Here is a 15,473-nt window from a genome sequence, read left to right as displayed (position 1 = left end):
GTCTTGTTGAGCTCCGCAAACAGACAGGGCTGTGGTTTTTATGCACCTCTTCTGCTGAAAAAACACTTCTACTCTGCTCTGGAATATATGTTTGGTGGGTTTTTTTAAAATCCCTAATGATATTTTTGTTTTTACGTCTGTGTTTTTCAGCATCCTAGGGGAATGTGTATTCTGGGTCCCTGAAGTGATAATGATGGCTTGTTAGCTGGTTTCTTTGTTCTGCAGCACAATGCCATACTGACAGGCTAAGAAAATTGCTGTTGGAAACAGTTTTTGTGGAGGGTGTTCAGAAATTGAGGGAAAAAAGTCACTGTTTGCTTAACAGGATTCTTGAGTGGAGGACCAGAGTGTAGTGGTTTACACATTCGCATAAAAAGCAAAAAATACCCAGTTTAACCCCCAGGAGGAGACACAAGCCTTTGGGGTTGCATCAGGAGGGACATCCAGTGTACAATTCTGGCAACTTAACACATGTGGAGCTATCTACTGTGGTGGCCCCTGGGGAATAAGGGAGCAGCCAGAGTAGCTGTGTTTCTGAGTGGAGGAGATTGTTGTTAAGGGGTCAAGTATTTATATGGCTTAATAGCTCCTGTGTTAGTTTCGTTGAAAGAAAATGATTTAAATTTTTGTTCATTTTAATCTAAACATCTTTAAATTTAAAAATTCATCTGCGATTATGAGTTGCATGTATCACTTTGACTGTAAACTGTTTGATAAACTGTCTGTACACAGTCTCTTCAATAACTTAGCCTTAAATGGGATGGCTGATGTGAACCCCTCAGTGACAAGAGCAGACAATATTAGTTTTAAAATGCTCTCTAGGCTCACAGTATCTCAGTGTGATGTGGAAGATGAATCATCTGACAATGACTGATTCCTTCTGTAACAGACTGATGAGTCAGATGTGAACAGACACCTTATTACATTTGAAAGGATGAGCTAATTAAAGCCTCCTGAAGCTCTGGAGCTCTGCGTTCATACCCAGAGCTTCAGAGACAAGCTCAGGGACCAGCTCAAGTCTTTACTCTCTACCCTGGAAATTCAGTAGTGATAACTTGTGTGCCAGAGTCCAAATGAAACCTAAGTAGTTGAAACTTGCTTTGTCTGATTTCAAAACCCGGTTAGACTGCCTTCCGAAAGGCAACACATTCACCAGCAGTGTGGTGATGAGATATGTTGTCTCTAAAAGAGATCAAACTAGACTCCTGGGAAGGTAGAGTAATTGCAGCTGATGGGCAAGGAGAGCATTGTACTAATTTTGACAGTCACCGCTCTACCAATTTGCTTCAGTTTGTCCTGCAGCCACCATTTTTATGAAATGCTCAGTAAATCACCGTAGACACATGACTCCTAATAAGCAGAAGTAAACAGATGGATGGATGGAACGTTTAGACTGAGACATTTTACTGTTTCATGAAAAATAAAAATCTTAGTTTGAATCTAATGGCATCAACACATCTAAAAAAAAAAAAACAAGTTGTGATGTGAAGCACAGCAAGATTGGAACAAGGCTGTAACTAAGTTTTTTGGGTTTTCTTTGGTAATTTGGTAATTTATTTCAACATGTGAACAATATACAGATACATTTAGAAAAGAAAATAAGAGAGAAAAAATACTATACAAAATACATACAAAAAAACATTCTGATTAATTTACATGTTGAAAGGGAGTGGGAAGAAGTAAACACTTATTTAATCCCACCCCTTTGCCATAAATTATCAGTTAATATTTAGTCAGCTTCCTTACTGATATAATTTGTAATAAAAAATAGTGAACAGATTTCTGATATACTATATACTATAATTAGAGATGGACCAATCTGATATTACATATCGGCATCTGTCTGATACTGACATAAATTACTGGATCGGATATCGGAGAGAAATAAAAAATGTAATCCGATCCATTAAATATCAAAAGAGCACCTCACAAAACTTGTGACACGGCATAACTCGGCTCATACCCGTAGCACCTCGCAGCAGTATGCATCACGTGATCGAGCGGCTGTGTGTATTTGTAGCCTCGCTACCAAACCTGTGGCATTTCATCTCCGAGGAAGTTATCCCAGAGAGAAGTAAAGCAAATGTGTAAGTTCATCTCTGAATGTTTGCAAAACATTCCCATGTTAAGCTTAACAACCGATATATGGAGCAACTGCCTCTCTCCCTCCCTTCTCCTGCTGGTGCTTCAATCCTGAAACTGATTAATGATCAGCTGATCGGCTTTTCTGTCGCGAGTCCGTCTCTCTTCTTTGTTTTTGGCCCACTTTGCACCAGAAAGAGGAAACCAGCAGCTGAACAACAGCAGCACGTTTAAGCTTGATCAGCTGTTGTTAGAATTTATTTAATATTACTTTCTACACCAGGATCCTTTTCTATGTAGCTGACGGCTGGTAACTAGTGATGTGCGGATCGATCCTGAAATATAGATTCCTCCGATGCCAATCATTTATGTTCTAGAATCGATTCTCACATTAAAATATCGATATTTTAGTAATTTAGAGTAAATTTGTAGTTTATCATCAACAGGGACACAATGGAAAGAAACTATAACACTCGGATTGTCTACATTCAAAGGAACTACTTCCTCTTCCGCCTTTCATAGTCATGTCCGAAATACGGCTGTATAAATGTCTCGCAGCACCTTGGTGTGCGCACGCACAACAATGGCTGAGCGTAATTGTGCGGACGTATTTTACCTCCACAAACAGCTGAGACGTGGTTAGCGATACATGTGGCAAAAAAGTGCTCCAAGAGTGAGGTGTTGTGGTGTTCTGACAAACCATCCTACTTTGGCAAAACGTCCTACCCGTAGGATAATTTTACGGTGTCCCCTGACAAACCATCCTACTTTGGCAAACCGTCCTACCAGTAGGATAATTTTAAGCTGCCATATGACAAACTGCCCTACTTTGGCAAAATGTCCTACTGTACGAAATTTATGCACATTTCTGCTGCCAAACAATAATTCCAGCACCAATTTAAGTAGGTATGACGGTTTGCCACTTAACTTTGCCCATCAGAGTATGTTTTTAGCTGATATTCATAAAGCCAGTTCGGTTTGACACTTCTTTTTACCCATTAAAGTGTGCTTGTAGGTCACGTTCACAAAGGTAGCATGTTTTGGCACGCAATTCTTCCCGTCAGAATTATGCTTCTAGTTTATATTAACACAGGTAGCATGGTTTGGCACGTAATTCTTCCTATCAGAGTATGCTTCTAGTTTATAATCACAACAGTAGCATGGTTTGGCACTTGTTTGTAGAAGCAGTCTGCATGCCAAGGTGCTTAAGTTATACAGCTGTCACTATTGAAGTGATTGGAACACCTGACTATATAAACTTTGACAATGAACTCACTCCATTATAGTTACAGTATATACAGTGGGGCAAAAAAGTATTTAGTCAGCCACCGATTGTGCAAGTTCCCCCACTTAAAATGATGACAGAGGTCAGTAATTTGCACCAGAGGTACACTTCAACTGTGAGAGACAGAATGTGAAAAAAAAATCCATGAATCCACATGGTAGGATTTGTAAAGAATTTATTCGTAAATCAGGGTGGAAAATAAGTATTTGGTCACCTCAAACAAGGAAAATCTCTGGCTCTCACAGACCTGTAACGTCTTCTGTAAGACGCTTTTCTGTCCCCCACTCGTTACCTGTATGAATGGCACCTGTTTGAACTCATCATCTGTATAAAAGACACCTGTCCACAGCCTCAAACAGTCAGACTCCAAACTCCGCCATGGCCAAGACCAAAGAGCTTTCGAAGGACACCAGGAAAAGTATTGTAGACCTGCACCAGACTGGGAAGAGTGAATCTACAATAGGCAAGCAGCTTGGTGTGAAAAATTAACTGTGGGAGCAATCATCAGAAAAGTGACGACATACAAGACCACTGATAATCTCCCTCGATCTGGGGCTCCACACAAGATCTCATCCCGTGGGGTCAAAATGATCATGAGAACGGTGAGCAAAGATCCCAGAACCACACGGGGGGACCTGGTGAATGACCTGCAGAGAGCTGGGACCAAAGTAACAAAGGTCACCATCAGTAACACACTACAACGGCAGGGAATCAAATCCCGCAGTGCCAGACGTGTTCCGCTGCTGAAGCCAGTGCATGTCCAGGCCCGTCTGAAGTTTGCCAGAGAGCACATGGATGATACAGCAGAGGATTGGGAGAATGTCATGTGGTCAGATGAAACCAAAGTAGAACTTTTTGGTATAAACTCAACTCGTCGTGTTTGGAGGAAGAAGAATACTGAGTTGCATCCCAAGAACACCATACCTACTGTGAAGCATGGGGGTGGAAACATCATGCTATGGGGCTGTTTTTCTGCCAAGGGGACAGGACGACTGATCCGTGTTAAGGACAGAATGAATGGGGCCATGTATCGTGAGATTTTGAGCCAAAACCTCCTTCCATCAGTGAGAACTTTGAAGATGAAACGAGGCTGGGTCTTCCAACATGACAATGATCCAAAACACACCGCCCGGGCAACAAAGGAGTGGCTCCGTAAGAAGCATTTGAAAGTCCTGGAGTGGCCTAGCCAGTCTCCAGACCTCAACCCCATAGAAAATCTGTGGCGGGAGTTGAAAGTCCGTGTTGCTCGGCGACAGCCCCAAAACATCACTGCTCTCGAGAAGATCTGCATGGAGGAATGGGCCAAAATACCAGCTACTGTGTGTGCAAACCTGGTAAAGACCTATAGTAAATGTTTGACCTCTGTTATTGCCAACAAAGGTTATGTTACAAAGTATTGAGTTGTATTTTTGTTATTGACCAAATACTTATTTTCCACCCTGATTTACGAATAAATTCTTTACAAATCCTACCATGTGGATTCATGGATTTTTTTTTCACATTCTGTCTCTCACAGTTGAAGTGTACCTCTGGTGCAAATTACTGACCTCTGTCATCATTTTAGGTGGGGGAACTTGCACAATCGGTGGCTGACTAAATACTTTTTTGCCCCACTGTATTTACTGAATATATTTACAGATACATATATTTGACATTTATAGATCCAACAGAACACAGGGAGAAAGAACTGAAAAAGAAACAGTGTACAAATTATGCACATTTGTCGCACAGGTGTTTGACCAGGCTGCTCTCATATTGAGCACATCCAAAATGTGCCCATCTGGAACAAAACTCGCACTGCACCTGAAGAGGGAGAAGGGTAGGGGGTGTAAGTGTGTTAACCAACATTGTGAATTTGATGAGAAAATAATTACAACAGTGGCTTGCAAAAGTATTCGGCCCCCATGAACTTTTCCACATTTTGTCAGATTGCATTCACAAACATGAATCAATTTTATTGGAATTCCACGTGAAAGACCAATGTCTCTACCAGTCCCTAGCTGGTAGAGACATACCCTAAAAGACTGGCAGCTGTAATTGCAGATAAAGGTGGTTCTACAAAGTATTGACTCAGGGGGCTGAATAATTACGCACACCCCACTTTTCAGTTATTAATTTGTAAAAATTGTTTGGAATCATGTATGATTGTTGTTCCACTTCTCACATGTACACCACTTTGTGTTGGTCTTTCACGTGGAATTACAATAAAATTGATTTGTATTTTTGGCTGTAAAGTGACAAAATGTGGAAAAGTTCAAGGGGGCCGAATACTATTGCAAGCCACTGTATATTGCATTTGTGGTTTATTTGTTTTACCATTTCAATCATACTGGACTCAGGATCGGCTTCCAGCATGGAACAAACCACACAGTAGTCATCAGCATTACCTAGCAACACACTGGCGTTCAACCTAACAGTTTTTAAACAAAACTGAAAGTGCTATTGCAATACAAAAGCACATGACTCAACTTACTTTCATGTTCTAGCAGTTCGCAAGCAATTTCAGTGCGCTGCAGCCCAATGGCTTCTGGAGTGGACAGTAACCTCTCCACTCAGAAGGTAGTGTTTGGCAAACTGTAAAATATGTTACAGTAATTGGAATTGATTAACTTAATTCTAGTTAAATACAATAAATACAATTAAATACAATTGCTTATTAAATACCTTCAACACTAAAACTCCACAACTGCTGGAGTCCATCTGCTTGTTGTGTGGCAGAGTCTCCATTTTCCAATCCACTCGGGACTCTTCCTTTCCTTTCATCCTCAGAAAATTCCTAATAAAAATAAAACAAGTTTTTAAAATGTAGCCAGCATTTTGCTCTAAATAAAAAGAAAAAAAAAACCCACAAACCAAACAACCCAAAACAGAAAATTAATGAATGATGAATACCTCCAGTTACGCATAACTTTCCTTTCATAACAACCTTCATTTCCAAGAGGGTCTAACAGCAGTACAGATTGTGAGGAGATTTTGACAACCTAAAATAAAAATTGTATTTAGTAGAATATGTGTATTACACTCACTTAAGTAAACATAATCAATTGTAAGTGTCATGGTCCTGGGCCATGTTGGCCCAGTGTTCTTAGTTTCCTTGTATGTTTGTATTTTGTTCCTTGCTTAGGCCATGTTTTCTGAGTTGCCCTGTTGTGTTGTTCCCTAAGTGTTTTCCCTTCATGGCTTTTACCCCCTGTGTGCCCCTCTGTGTATCTGTGAGCCCTCGTCTCTCTTTATGTTTTATTCCATGCTTCCCCTGCCCATTATGTCTAAGTTCTCCCCGTGCTCTCTCTTCCCCCTGTGTGCCCTCTATGTATTTATGAGCCCTCGTCTCCCTTTGTGGTTGTTTCATGTTTCCCCAGCCCGTTATGTCTGTGTTTTCCCCGTGCTCTCTCTCCTCCTGTCTGAACCTCTGTGCACTTCCTGTTTACCTTGTGACTCTCACGCCCGTACATGTCATGTTCAGTTCACCCCGCCCTGTCTCGTTATGATTATCAGTGTCACCTGTGTTCCCCGTGTGTTCCCACTTTCCTCGTTAACCCTCTGTGTATTTCTGTCTGCGTCTCCCTCTGTTCAGCGTGACGTCGTCCCTCATGCTGTGTGTGATTCCCCCGTGTTTCCTGGTGAGCTTTATGTTAGTTTTTCCCAGTTTAGTTTTGTATCTCCTATTATCTTTGGTCAGCAATAAAGCTGCTTTTTGAGTTCATCCCCGTGTGTGTGAGTTTTGCATTTTGGGTCCTCCTCCTGCCTGCCACACAGCCGAGCCTTGACAGTAAGCATTTTCAAAATAAGAATATGCTGCTAAAAAGAACAGTAAAACAAAAAAGAGAAAAAACACATGAGGTGTGAACATGTACCACAAGGATCCAGTGTGCACCAGAGTTCAGTGAGCACAACCAAATGTCCTCAGCCGGAAACAACATCTGTGGAATATTTTTAAGTTTATAAAGGTTTAACATCTACATTACCTTGCTGACACATTTAAACTTCCCAGAAAACAGAGAGGTTGCAACAACGCAAGACAACTGATACACGGGTTTCTGAAAAATGCAAGATTTTGTTTTTTTTAAAAGATTACAAAATTGTATAAAATACCTTTGTGAAATAACCGGCATACGTTCTTACTTGCCTTTTTGTTTCCTAATGAGGCAGTGCAGGTATGTATCAATGACCTGTTTGGATTAAAAGAAAATTATTTTTACAGACCACCACTACGACCAAAAATGATTACTTCACTTACCTCATCAGAAAGCCACCCACTGTCCTCCAGTGTGCGAAAAGAAGAGTCATACAATTTGCATGGCCCAACCACTGCCTCCACACGCCCGGTGTCCTTTGCAGCCCAAAGCCACTTCACTAAAAAACAAAATATGATAAGTTTCTTTAGTAATAACAGTTACCATTTGAAAATCACGGTCAATAGCCAATGGGCCACAAGCAGACAAGGGCCAAAGGGCCAACAAAATAAACATGCCAGAGGGGAGTAGCTTTATGTAAATCAGAAATTAGCCAAAATTGGACCAACAGGTCAAAATTAGTAAGAGAGGAGAAAAAAATAAAACATTCTATCCATTCGACTAGCCAAACTGGCAACAGTTGACCAACCGGTCAGAATGAGATTTTTAGCTATGCCACCTTTTTCTTGCACGCTGGGTTTCTGGGGGGTCACTGGTACAAGCTCTTCTGGTGCTTGGACTGATTTTACCTGAGCTATTTTTGGTGCAAACTGAATGACAGAGGATCTGTTATTTTGCAGCGCTTCATGATGACGCTGAGGACTGCAAGGCCACATCTCAGAAGATGTGCTACTCTCAACAGGTTCAGTTGGAGTTGAGACTTGGACAGGGTGGCTTCTTCTATAGGGTTTAATGTGGTCAATACTGTATAGACTTTTTAAAGTATTTCCCTCAGCGTTTTTCAGTCTAACACATTTTCCACTGAAGTCATCAATTGTGTAGGGACCTGAAAAATCCGGTTCAAGTCTTCCTCCTTTTCGCCCACGTTTCCTCATATTTAGAAGCAGAATTTGATCCCCTACATTGTACACAACATTTTTGTACTTTTTCAGGGCCCGCTTGGCATATGCAACCTTTTGCTTGTCTTGTGACTTCGCAATGTTTTCTTGTGCAGTTTCTTTAACTGCATGTTGTGCTTCACTTTCAGACTGTACATAGTCACTGTACCTTTTGTCGTCTGGCAGAATGATGTTGGAAATCTAAAATTTTGTAGATATTAGCAATTAAAACAAGATGATATCATATTCATAAAGACATTACTGGGTTTTTTTCTTAAATGGTTTCAATTCTTAGTTCTAACATAGAAAGAATTTGACAAACACTCACCGGCACTTGAGCAGGCACTTCTGATGGAAATACTGCTTCTCTTCCATACATCAGAAAAAAAGGTGTGTATTTTGTTGTGGTGTGTACTTTTGACCGCAGTGAAAACAGGGTGGGATCTAGATACAGCTCCCAGTTATTCTGCTGGTCATTCACCAGTTTTCGGAGGGCTCTAAATGCAGGCATAGAAATATGTAAAGACAGTAAGTAAGACAGAAAGTTTAATTAGAAGTAAAGAAATTAATAAATTATTAAGTAACAATTAAGTTTGAATAACATAAGTAATGTTATTAAAAACTGATAGATAAAAATTAGGCATACCTTTTTATGTTGTCATTGGTCTTTTCATCTAGACCATTGGTCTGTGGATGGTATGCTGTTGTGACACTTCTTTCAATTTGCAATAACTTGCAAAGATCAGAGTTGAGCTTCAACAGATAAGGACAAGGTTATACTGCTTATACAAGCACACAAGAAAAAATCTTTGACCCCAGTGAAGTAAAGTTAAAAAATGTAACTGAAAATTATTTAACAGTTACTTCATTCACAAACTTTCTGCCTTGGTCTGACAAAATCCTTTTGGGGCAGCCATGTCTATATATAATGGAGCACAAGTGCTGGGCTACCTCAGATGCAGATTTTGTTTTTAATGGGAAAGCTTCAACCCATTTTGAAAAGTAGTCAGTTGCAGTAAGTATATACTGGAAGCCGCTTGAAGTTTTAGGAAGAGGTCCAGTAAGATCTATACCAATAAGTTCCCACACTTCAGACACCTATCAAGGACAAATTAATAATTTGAATAACAATTTGTATAATGTACACATTGACATTGATGGTTAAAATTAGGTGGCAAACCCTCCTGCCTTTATGAATATGAGCTACAAGCATAGTTTGATGGGTAAACGGGGCATAATATTTACCTGAATACACTGCAATGGTTGCACAGCAGTCAGTGGTTTCCCAACTTCATGACACTGGTCACATTCCAGAATCTTTAAGGTAAAAATATTTATGGAGTTCACGTAAATGTTCAACATTCTCATTTGTAAAAAAAACAAAAACAAAACGAAAACACTTAATGACATATTCTCTAACAAACAAACAATTTAGCAACAATACTTTGTGTGCGTCTTCAAATTATCGGACATTTAGCGTTTTGTGTGTGCCAGTGTGTCCTCCAATTGGAGATGAATGAAACTCATGAAATATCTTCCTGGCATCATCCATGGTTTTTACTACTCTTCTGGTTCCAACAAAGAGTTCTCCATCTGCAGTAAAACAATATATATTTAGAAATTAATTTAACCACATATATGAGTTGTTAGTATTAACAATAAATTACTGACCCTTTTGTTTGAATTTTGAGGCATATCTTCTGAGGTTTTGCCTCTGAGCCTTGTCATATCCTGAAGGGTAGGAGCCCGCAGAAATGAACGCATAAATCTCTTCCCACTTCTTCTCCATATCTACGATTGTAAGTAAACATTTTCTTATGAGCTTCAATATGTGCAGTTAACAATGCAAATATTTTAACTTATTAAATAACGACATTACCGAAACAGCCTTAAAACACCGAAGCTGCGGACTCAAAAGTGTTGTGCAAATACCACGTGTCCAGTAACTTGACAGCAGACTTCACCAAAGCTGCAAATTCGACAGTTTTGTGCAGAAAGCAGATAGCGACTTCACTTTCATATTGACAAGCAATCACAAAGGCTTAAAAAATCAAGTATCAACGTCAATAAAAAAGTACTAATACTTACTACTTACCTATTCTCCTGCAAATATGACAACGGAGTAGCGTGAAATCACAGCCAGATGCGCTTAGCTTCCCTTTTTGTGTTGTGCGCATGCGTGCACATGCTCAGGAACAACGGGTAGGACGGTTTATGGGGTAGGAGAAATTCCCAGAACAGGTGTCATACTAGGGAGACATTCAAAGGGGTTGTTGGGGGGGGGGGGGTAAATACATTTTACAGTGTTTATTTATCGGACAAAATACGTTAAATGTCACCGTTATTATTGGACGGCCCCGAAACAGCGGGAGTATCCAAATTCAGAGGCTACTTCCACCTGAGGACCCGGCCTTCGCGGTCTAAAGAAGTGAAGCTCTGCCGTCTGCTCCTTTCTATCTAAAATATGACCGGGCACTGACGTAAACTCTTCTGTTTAATCATTTTCTGTTTGACATTTATTCATCTGTATCAGAACCCCGAAGGAACCCTCCCGAGGGATTAATAAAGTTAAATTTAATTTAATCTAATCTAATAACTTTAATCTCAGCCAAACCGATTTACTCACGAACAAATAAAACACTGAAAAAGCCAAACAATAACATTTTTAAGTTATCAAAGTGACTTATATATCATGTTTAACCCGATAACCCGACATGGTTTTTCAATTTTGTTGTCCAGGTGGAAAATCGGGAGAAATTCGGGAGAATGGTGGCTCCGGGAGATTTTCGGGAGGGGCACTGAAATTCGGTATTCTCCCGAAAAAAATCGGAAGGGTTGGCATGTATGGTTGTGGCAACATCACTAACCTTGTCAAACACCTCAGAGTAAATCATATCACAGAATATGACGAGAATATTGAGGCGAAATGAAGAGGAGGAGAGGGACAGGTGCTGCTAGGGCGAGACAGACGTCTCTCAGGGAGTCCTTTAGTGCTGCAGGCAGGCAAGGTGTTCAAATAGCGCACAACTTCAGTTTTTTTATTTATATATGATGGACTCTGCATTATTAACAGCAGTGGCGGTCCTAGCCTGTTTGGTGCCCTGGGTGAAGACTCCCTCTGCCCCCCCCCCCCCCCCCCCCCCCCCCCACCCCCCACACCCCACACACACACACACACACAGGATTGTGCATTAAATGGTAAATGGTCTGTAGTTGTATAGCGCTTTTCTAGTCCCTAAGGACCCCAAAGCGCTTTACACAACCTGTCATCCACCCATTCACACACACATTCACACACTGGTGATGTAGCCACAGCCACCCTGGGGCGCACTGAGAGAGGCGAGGCTGCCGGACACTGGCGCCACCGGGCCCTCTGACCACCACCAACGGGTGAAGTGTCTTGCCCAAGGACACGACGACCGAGACTGTCCGAGCCGGGGCTCAACCTCTCTCTATATACTATATGGTTTGTTTTTATTTTGTTTTATTTTGCGAGTTGGTTATTAGACGCTGCTCCAGCCAGCCAGAGAATCCCCCGCCGCCCCGGCCTCTCCTCCCTGTGCCGCAAGCAGCAGGCGCACCTCGCAAACGGAGGGCGCCCTTACTCCCAGCAAATGGGCAATAGAAAACCGATCGGTGCCTATGCCATTCCCAGTATGTGCTGGCATGATGTCACGCAGCATGAGTACGAGCAATTTTTTTTTTTTTTTTGCCGATGCCCGTGATGCCACCCCCCACCACGGTGCCACCCCGGGCAACCGGCCGTGTTGCCCGTATCTAAAACAGCTACTGATTAAGTGATAAGAACAAGTAATCTGATGTCCTGTAATCATTATAACGCTATAATTTGAGATACAATAAATAAAGTAACGGTATCTGATCAGTATTGTTGATACCACCCTGAATATTACTTGGTATCGGATTGGAAAGGAAATCAGTGGTATCGCACATCACTACTGGTAACTGTGCAGGGGCGGATCTAGCAAAGTTTAGCCAAGGGGGTCGATAGGGCATTAACAGGAAAAAGGGGGGCACAAAGACATGCTTTTCTTTCTTATTCTCATTTAAAATGTCTAGCTTTTAATAAATCATTATCTGAATCTTACACCCAAAGTTTTAATCTGATGTAAAATGTATAGAAGTCCATTACTGTATATAGTAACTGTTAAGTCTAATATACCCTAGTAAGCTATAGTACTTTTTCTGTTGGGAAGATACCATCTGTGCAGTCTGCAGTTCTGTTGAAGAAAGATGTTGAATCTATTTAATTATTCTTGAAAAATAATTTATTTCTGTGCATTTTTTTTTCCACACTGCATCAAATTAAAGTTGATTACGTCGATTAAGCATCATGAGGTGGAGGGTGGGGTATTTTTATTTTTTTGCTGGGAGTTTGCAACCCTATTAGTTAGGTTGCTTAATATTTCTGCTAAATACTCTTTAAAATACCAGAATAGGGAGGATGGTGTAGGTTTAAGTTTATTAGATTGATCAGTTTTGCTGAACTATGAAATATTTTGGGTGCAGTGTACTTTTTGCATACAGGTATAACAGAATAGCTTTAGTGTTCTTGTTTATTTAAACTTGAGTATGAACTTATACAAAGTGCAGCAAGATATTAAAAAAACAGTTTTGTTGATTAAAAAACACTATATCGGATTCATATCGGTATCGGCAGATATCCAAATTTATGATATCGTATCGGACATAAAAAAGTGGTATTGTGCCATTTCTAACTATAATATCACATTATGAAATTTTTTATGTATTTTTTTTAAATAGAGACATTCACTTAATTTCAATATTTTCCCTTTCTTTATAGTTCGAGAAGATCATATTTTTATAACTCTTTTTGAACTGTTTTATGTTTGGACGTTGCTTTAATTCCATATTCAGACTGTTCCACAGTTTCACTCCATGAACAGAAACACAAAAGCCTTTTCTTGTAGTACGTACCTTCTTTGTTTTGAAGTTACAAAAACCCCTTAATTATAACTTCCTTCGTTCAAAAAAAAAAACATACTCAGAATATTACCTGGCAGTAGGGATGGGTATCGTTTAGGTTTTATCCGATACCGGTGCCAAATCGGTACTTTTGAAACGGTGCCGGTGCTTAAACGGTGCTCAAACCGGTGCTTAAAGAATGGAGAACACAAAATTGGTCCAAAAACCTCTCATGTTCAGCTGTTTTTTGTAAAAATATAACAATGTTAGCCTTTTCTGCAGCTATGGGGCATATATGGTATCACTCTTGGCTGGAAGCAGTGCTTAAACAATGGAAAAAACACAAACTTTGTCCTAAACCTCTCATGTTTAACTGTTTTCCACTTTTTCTTTGGTCATTTTAGCCTTTTTAGCCAGGGTGAAGGGAGCATCTGCCATCAAACAAGAGGACAGCCGCATGTAGCTATGATGATGTTTGCTAGTTCACCTTACATGCATTAATGTAATAACGTGGTTAGCCTACTCAACGTAAATTAGCTACTCACGCAGAGAAGAACGGCTGCTGCCACCATCATCCGTCATCATTTCTGCTACACTGGCAGGGCTAGGGGCCAGGACTCTCCTCTTCGTGTTTTTGGGGGATGTTGCATAACAGGCAACCCACCCGCAGTAGATGTGCTCGGTGTGAGGTCTCGCAGCAAGCTATCAAATACGGCGCATTTCTGGGCTTTTAAAAAAAACGCTATGCGTCGCCAGGTGTTTCATCGGATTTGAGGTGTTACCTCCTTTGACAGTATCACAGTATCAGCTTAAAGCACTTGTTGCAGGCTGCTGAGTTTGCATATTTTGCTATGAAGTACAGCCAGACCTTTGACCGCTTCGCCTTGGACATTTTTAATCTGTAGCTCTGCTCTAACAGAACGTATGTACCTGGCCCCGCCTACTATCCTCGGAAACGTAAAATGATTGGCTAGAATCTAAAGTGTATCACAGCTCAGGAAAAAAAAGCACCGAAATAAAGCACCGAAATGTGCGCTGCTTTTCGGTCTGGTTACTACCGTTTATGTCAGAACCGGTGCCATCATGGCACCGGACACCGGTACCCATCCCTACCTGGCAGTTCTTTATTTTTTGCTTTGAATAGAATTTGTGCTGTTTGGAATTTCACTAGATCGTCAATTTTCACTATTTCAGACTGCAAAAATAGTGAGTTTGTATGTTCCCTATAACCTGCATTGTGGATGATTCGAATTGCTTTTTTTGAAGAGTAAAAAGTGAATGTAATGTGGTTTTATAGTTATTGCCCCAGACCTCTGCACAATAGCTTAAGTATGGTGAAACCAGTGAACAGTATAGAATATGAAGTGATGTTCTGTCGAATACCTGTTTTGCCTTATTTAGTATTGCAATGCTACGTGATACTTTGGAATGAATATATCTTACGTGAGCTCTCCAGTTACGTTTTTCATCTATTATTACCCCCAGAAATTTATTTTCACTGACTCTTTCAGTGTCAACACCATTTATTTGAATCTTTGCATTTGTATTTAAACTACTATTTCCAAATAACATAAAAAATTCAGTATAACATGAGTTGTTATAAAAAGAGTTTCTCAGAAGTGAAGTTTGGTAGCTGTTTACCAACGTAACATCATCGAAAGATTCAGGCAGTTTGGAGAAATCTCTGTGTGCAAAGGACAACCCATATGGAAAAGATACATATAAATCTTATAAAGTTTGTATCTGTCTTGTGTGAAACTTGTATGAAAAGCATATAAGAGTGAAAACAGATATAAGATCCCTTGAAAAATTATATAATGAAACCTGTATGTTTTCCTCCTCCTTGAATCGCTACCTTATCGTGGTGGAGGGGTTTGTGTGTCACAGGGATCCCAGGGGCTATGTTGTCTGGGGGCTTTTGCCCCCTGGTAGGGTCTCCCATGGCAAATTGGCCCTGGGTGAGGGACCAGACAAAGAGCGATTCATAAGACCCTTATGAAAAGGACACCGAGGGAACAGTTTACCCTGCCCGGGATAGGGTTACCGGGGCCCCGCCCTGGAGCCAGGCCCGAGGAGGGTGCCCGAGGGCGAGCGTCTGGTGGCCGGGCCTTAGTCCATGGGGCCCGGCCGGGCACAGCCCGAAGAGGAGAC

The 15,473-nt window shown here is 40.7% G+C and overlaps 2 long non-coding RNA genes across 2 annotated transcripts; both read right to left on the bottom strand.

Annotated features, from left to right (window-relative positions):
* Positions 1-4,997: 4,997 nt before the first annotated feature.
* Positions 4,998-7,464, bottom strand: LOC112435097 (uncharacterized). The gene is made up of 7 exons (XR_003024406.2): positions 7,333-7,464; positions 7,222-7,287; positions 6,260-6,348; positions 6,032-6,143; positions 5,841-5,941; positions 5,684-5,754; positions 4,998-5,170 (listed from the first exon to the last, which is right to left on the bottom strand). It is a non-coding gene; the product is annotated as an uncharacterized LOC112435097 (long non-coding RNA).
* A 762-nt stretch (positions 7,465-8,226) lies between these two features.
* On the bottom strand, positions 8,227-9,667 carry LOC143419704 (uncharacterized). Its single transcript, XR_013099717.1, has 3 exons — positions 9,624-9,667; positions 9,025-9,476; positions 8,227-8,875 (listed from the first exon to the last, which is right to left on the bottom strand). It is a non-coding gene; the product is annotated as an uncharacterized LOC143419704 (long non-coding RNA).
* Between the last annotated feature and the right edge of the window lie 5,806 nt (positions 9,668-15,473).

Source organism: Maylandia zebra, linkage group LG7 (genome assembly GCF_041146795.1).
Source record: "Maylandia zebra isolate NMK-2024a linkage group LG7, Mzebra_GT3a, whole genome shotgun sequence".
NCBI lineage: Eukaryota > Metazoa > Chordata > Actinopteri > Cichliformes > Cichlidae > Maylandia > Maylandia zebra.
The sequence above is the reverse complement of the archived record's forward strand: the minus strand, read 5'-3'. Positions and strand labels throughout refer to the sequence as shown.